Here is a 6,000-nt window from a genome sequence, read left to right on the forward strand (position 1 = left end):
TTTCTTTTCACAACATGGTCACTACTGCCTAGTTTCTCTTGTTATATTCTTATTTTTACTGTTATGTTTTTACTGTTACATTTTTATTTTTATTCTTATTGTTATATTTTCTATTTTATTTCCATTTATACCTCCATTATTTTACTTTTTAAATTATTATAAATGATATCTCAATTCTGTACACTGCTGCTGGAATTTTAATTTTCCTGAGGGAACTCTCCTGAAGGAATCAATAAAGTACTATCTATCTATCTATCTATCTATCTATCTATCTATCTATCTATCTATCTATCTATCTATCTATCTATCTATCTATACAGATAATGTGTCATGAGACATGCAAATATAAATTATATACAAAGAGGATAAAAGTAAAGAATATTAAATGAGCTCAAATATACCTACAAATGAGGCATAATGATGCAATATGTACATACAGCTAGCCTAAATAGCATGTTAGCATCCATTAGCTTGCAGTGACCAAATATGTCTGAAGAGCACTCCATCAAGTCAATAACATCAGCAAAGCGCACCTTTGTGCATTGACGCACAGTATAAAATGTTTGGTGGACAAAATGAGACAAAGAAGGAGTGGAAGACTTTACACGTAAAACAAACTGTTGCGTCACAGTCCACACGATGGTGAGTTCAAGAACCGCCGAACTGAGTAGGACAAAACGATGTTCACCAAATACTCTCATCAGTGAAGCATACACACAAACATATTAAACAGTGGGATTTTGTTAGAATAATTACATATATATTATCACACAACTCTTATGCTCAAGGGCCGTTGCTATAGTTATTATCAATTGTGCTGAAATTGTATTTTTCTTTGTCTGTGCAAAGCTGGCAATCCAAAAGATTGCAAACCAGTCTCGTATCAGTGTCTGTGTCCAGGAACGGCCTGCTGACTGCCAAGGCTGAACACCGCCGTGACGCAGACAGAGCAGAGACAGGGCGATATCACGACTGTCAGCACATTTGCATCATATATTGTGTCTAACTGGAGCTGTCGAGATTACCGCCTTCCCTCAGCGACAGCTTCAGTGATGTAACCAGGGACCTCCCAAATAAATAGAGGAATCACGTGGGCTAGACTTTAGAGCGTTTTTTGGATCTGTAACTAGAATACAGCCCAAATAACGTCCTTCCTCAATAGAGCAAAATTTAACTCTGTCTCTGCTTGATTCCTTGCTTCTCGTCTGTTTCAATAGATGTCATCAGTGTTTGAACCTGACATCTTTCTAACAATTGGGAAGGTTTGTGTCATGTTTGTCCTCAAACAAAAAACATACCGTATTTTTCGGAGTATAAGTCGCTCTGGAGTATAAGTCGCACCGGCCGAAAATGCATAATAAAGAAGGAATAAAAAACATATATAAGTCGCATTTTTTGGGGAAATTTATTTGATAAAACCCAACACCAAGAATAGACATTTGAAAGGCAATTTAAAATAAATAAAGAATAGTGAACAACAGGCTGAATAAGTGTACGTTATATGAGGCATAAATAACCAACTGAGAACGTGCCTGGTATGTTAACGTAACATATTATGGTAAGAGTCATTCAAATAACTATAACATATAGAACATGCTATACGTTTACCAAACAATCTGTCACTCCTAATCGCTAAATCCCATGAAATCTTATACGTCTAGTCCAGTGGTTCTTAACCTGATCGAACCCTAGTCGGCCTCAGGGGTTCGGCTGGCCCTCTGTCATTTACGACTCATCGTGTAAATAAAAACTTCTCCCTATAGGCTTATTATGGATACGGCAACAGCAGAAGTCACACTGATTTGCAGGTGTGTAATTTGTTGTGAGTTCCTGCACTGTGTTGGTTTTGTTCTTTGAACAAGGTGATGTTCCTGCATGGTTCATTTTGTGCACCGGTAAAAAAACTTTGTCTTGAATTTGAAAAAAAAACCATATATATTTTTCACTAAAAAGGGTTCGGTGAATGCGCATATGAAACTGGTGGGGTTCGGTACCTCCAACAAGGTTAAAGGGGAACATTATCACCAGACCTATGTAAGCGTCAATATATACCTTGATGTTGCAGAAAAAAGACCATATATTTTTTTAACCGATTTCCGAATCTAAATGGGTGAATTTTGGCGAATTAAACGCCTTTCTAATATTCGCTCTCGGAGCGATGACGTCACAACGTGGCGTCACATCGGGAAGCAATCCGCCATTTTCTCAAACACCAAATCAAATCAGCTCTGTTATTTTCAGTTTTTTCGACTGTTTTCCATACCTTGGAGACATCATGCCTCGTTGGTGTGTTGTCGGAGGGTGTAACAACACGAACAGGGACGGATTCAAGTTGCACCAGTGACCCAAAGATGCGAAAGTGGCAAGAAATTGGACGTTTGTTCCGCACACTTTACCGACGAAAGCTATGCAACGACAGAGATGGCAAGAATGTGTGGATATCCTGCGACACTCAAAGCAGATGCATTTCCAACGATAAAGTCAAAGAAATCTGCCGCCAGACCCCCATTGAATCTGCCGGAGTGTGTGAGCAATTCAGGGACAAAAGACCTCGGTAGCACGGCAAGCAATGGCGGCAGTTTGTTCCCGCAGACGAGCGAGCTAAACCCCCTATCGACCCTAGCTTCCCTGGCCTGCTGACATCAATTCCAAAACTGGACAGATCAGCTTTCAGGAAAAGAGCGCGGATGAGGGTATGTCTACAGAATATATTAATTAATGAAAATTGGGCTGTCTGCACTCTCAAAGTGCATGTTGTTGCCAAATGTATTTCATATGCTGTAAACCTAGTTCATAGTTGTTAGTTTCCTTTTATGCCAAACAAACACATACCAATCGTTGGTTAGAAGGCGATCGCCGAATTCGTCCTCGCTTTCTCCCGTGTCGCTGGCTGTCGTGTCGTTTTCGTCGGTTTCGCTTGCATACGGTTCAAACCGAAATGGCTCAATAGCTTCAGTTTCTTCTTCAATTTCGTTTTCGCTACCTGCCTCCACACTACAACCATCCGTTTCAATACATTCGTAATCTGTTGAATTGCTTAAGCCGCTGAAATCCAAGTCTGAATCCGAGCTAATGTCGCTATAGCTTGCTGTTCTTTCCGCCATGTTTGTTTGTGTTGGCTTCACTATGTGACGTCACAGGAAAATGGACGGGTGTTTATAACGATGGTTAAAATCAGGCACTTTGAAGCTTTTTTTAGGGATATTGCGTGATGGGTAAAATTTTGAAAAAAACTTTGAAAAATATAATAAGCCACTGGGAACTGATATTTTTAATGGTTTTAACAATTCTGAAATTGTGATAATGTTCCCCTTTAAGAACCACTGGTCTAGTCTCTTACGTGAATGAGCTAAATAATATTATTTGATATTTTACGGTAATGTGTTAATAATTTCACACATAAGTCGCTCCTGTGTATAAGTCACACCCCCGGCCAAACTATGAAAAAAACTGCGACTTATAGCCCGAAAAATACGGTACTAAAAAAAAAAAAAATCCATCCATCCATCTTCTTCCGCTTATCCGAGGTCGGGTCGCGGGGGCAGCAGCCTAAGCAGGGAAGCCCAGACTTCCCTCTCCCCAGCCACTTCGTCCAGCTCTTCCCGGGGGATCCCGAGGCGTTCCCAGGCCAGCCGGGAGACATAGTCTTCCCAACGTGTCCTGGGTCTTCCCCGTGGCCTCCTACCGGTCGGACGTGCCCTAAACACCTCCCGAGGGAGGAGATCGGGTGGCATCCTGACCAGATGCCCGAACCACCTCATCTGACTCCTCTCGATGTGGAGGAGCAGCGGCTTTACTTTGAGCTCCCCGCGGATGACAGAGCTTCTCACCCTATCTCTAAGGGAGAGACCTGCCACCCGGCGGAGGAAACTCATTTTGGCCGCTTGTACCCGTGATCTTGTCTTTTCGGTCATAACCCAAAGCTCATGACCATAGGTGAGGATGGGAACGTAGATCGACCGGTAAATTGAGAGCTTTGCCTTCCGGCTCAGCTCCTTCTTCACCACAACGGATCGATACAGCGTCCGCATTACTGAAGACGCCGCACCGATCCGCCTGTCGATCTCACGATCCACTCTTCCCTCACTCGTGAACAAGACTCCGAGGTACTTGAACTCCTCCACTTGGGGAAAGATCTCCTCCCCAACCCGGAGATGGCACTCCACCTTTTTCCAAGCAGCACCCGGAAAAAAAAAAAATGCTTTTTTAAAAATGCTCCACGGAGCCACTAGGACGGCACTTAGGAGCCGCGGGTTGCTGACCCCTGTTCTAAACGCTGCACTCATGTCTGACTCCTTGGGCCACCCTGGTCTCTGCAGTGTGATATATGTGAATCAGCTCTATGCATGTCCGGGGAGGAAGCAATATGTTGCTCCAACAGCTTTTTTTCCCCCTTACCACCAATCAGCAGTGACAAAAAAAAAAAAAAAAAAGAGTATAGTGCGAGCGGAGCTCCTCTGTAATTACAACGTTGTCCTAAAAAGCAAATACCAAGCCCTAGCAACCTCAGCCGGGAGACAGAGAGAAAAGGGGGTATAGTGCAGAGGAGGGGTAGAAAAAAAAAAAAAATAGACAAGGAGAGTTAAGAAGCGCCACAGAGAGCGACCCCGAAATGACCCCGGCTCTCCAACAATCGTCCCCTGCCAGCTGGAGCCAGGGTTAGGGGGCGAGAGCGAGGGGCCGGGCGGGATCCCCTCCGATTTATGACTGACTATAAGGCCTCTGAAAGAAACCCAATCACCCAGGATTCCTGCGCAGCATGACTCTGGCTGGAGAGAATAGATAGCCCAGGAGAGTGTGGGACTGGGGGCTTCGACGGCCCAGCCAAGGCCCTCGAATACAGGCACTGACACAGAGGGAGACCACTGAGGGGGTGGGCCAGTGGGCATTGGCTCTATTATGTACAGCTCTCGCCATTGAGCATGATATCATTACACATCAGATGACTGCCCAAACTCGTCGTCTGAACTCCCTTTTGTCTCACATATTTCACGACCTGGAATTACATGCACCCGGCTAATTGCCGTCTAATTAGTAGAAATGCGATGGTTATTGCATTTCAACCTGCTATCGGTGTGGAGTGGGAAAGAGAGGCGGCGGGCTGAGAGCAGGGGCATGAAAAGAAAGGGAGAAGGCAGCTGTCTTTTTTAGAGCGGGGGTAAGCCGCGCTCCGAGCTACCCCGCTGATCTATTAGCATATCTGAATGATCCTGTTCCTGCGCAGCCACCGCCACCACGCTGCAAGGTGGCACATCTGAAGAAGGCGCCCTTTGAATGCGCTTGCAAGCTGGGGAAACTCTTATTTTTCAAGCCCGTTTGAAAAAGCTGCAGACAACTTGATATTTGAGAAGCCAACAAAAATAAAAGTGTGGGGAGGAGGGGGGGAAGAAAGTTTTCATATTTTGAGAAGGACTGAGTTTTTACAAGCTTTTTGAAGCTGGATACTTAATAATTCACTTGATGCTACACGCAGCAGTAAGGCGGTATATGGAAGCGTATACCCGTGCGGGACAAAAAGCTTTCATCGCCTATGTATTGTCAAAGGAAAGTGTGTCACAACCCCTGGATCCTGTGGCAGAGTTCTCATTTTAAAAATAACACAGCTTTACAAGTTCAGTCAAATCGTGCATTAATTGCATGTCTGAAAGTTGGAGACATTGTATATACAGTATATCTATTCTTTTTACCTTTTGGGCCAACCATAGACAAGACTCCTAAAGAAACCCCCATCCCACACCTAAACCCAATGTTGCAGCTCCATACACACCTGCTTGGTTTGTTTACATGCACTATAAGATGAATCTGTGCATGGATTTGGTTGAGACCAACATATTTAAACATATATAGTGAACGTTGTCTGTCTATCTGTGTTGGCCCTGTGATGAGGTGGCGACTTGTTCAGGGTGTACCCCGCCTCCCGCCCGAATGCAGCTGAGATAGGCTCCAGCACCCCCCGCGACCCCGAATGGGACAAGCGGTAGAAAATGGATGGATGGATAG

Source organism: Nerophis lumbriciformis, linkage group LG12 (genome assembly GCF_033978685.3).
Source record: "Nerophis lumbriciformis linkage group LG12, RoL_Nlum_v2.1, whole genome shotgun sequence".
NCBI lineage: Eukaryota > Metazoa > Chordata > Actinopteri > Syngnathiformes > Syngnathidae > Nerophis > Nerophis lumbriciformis.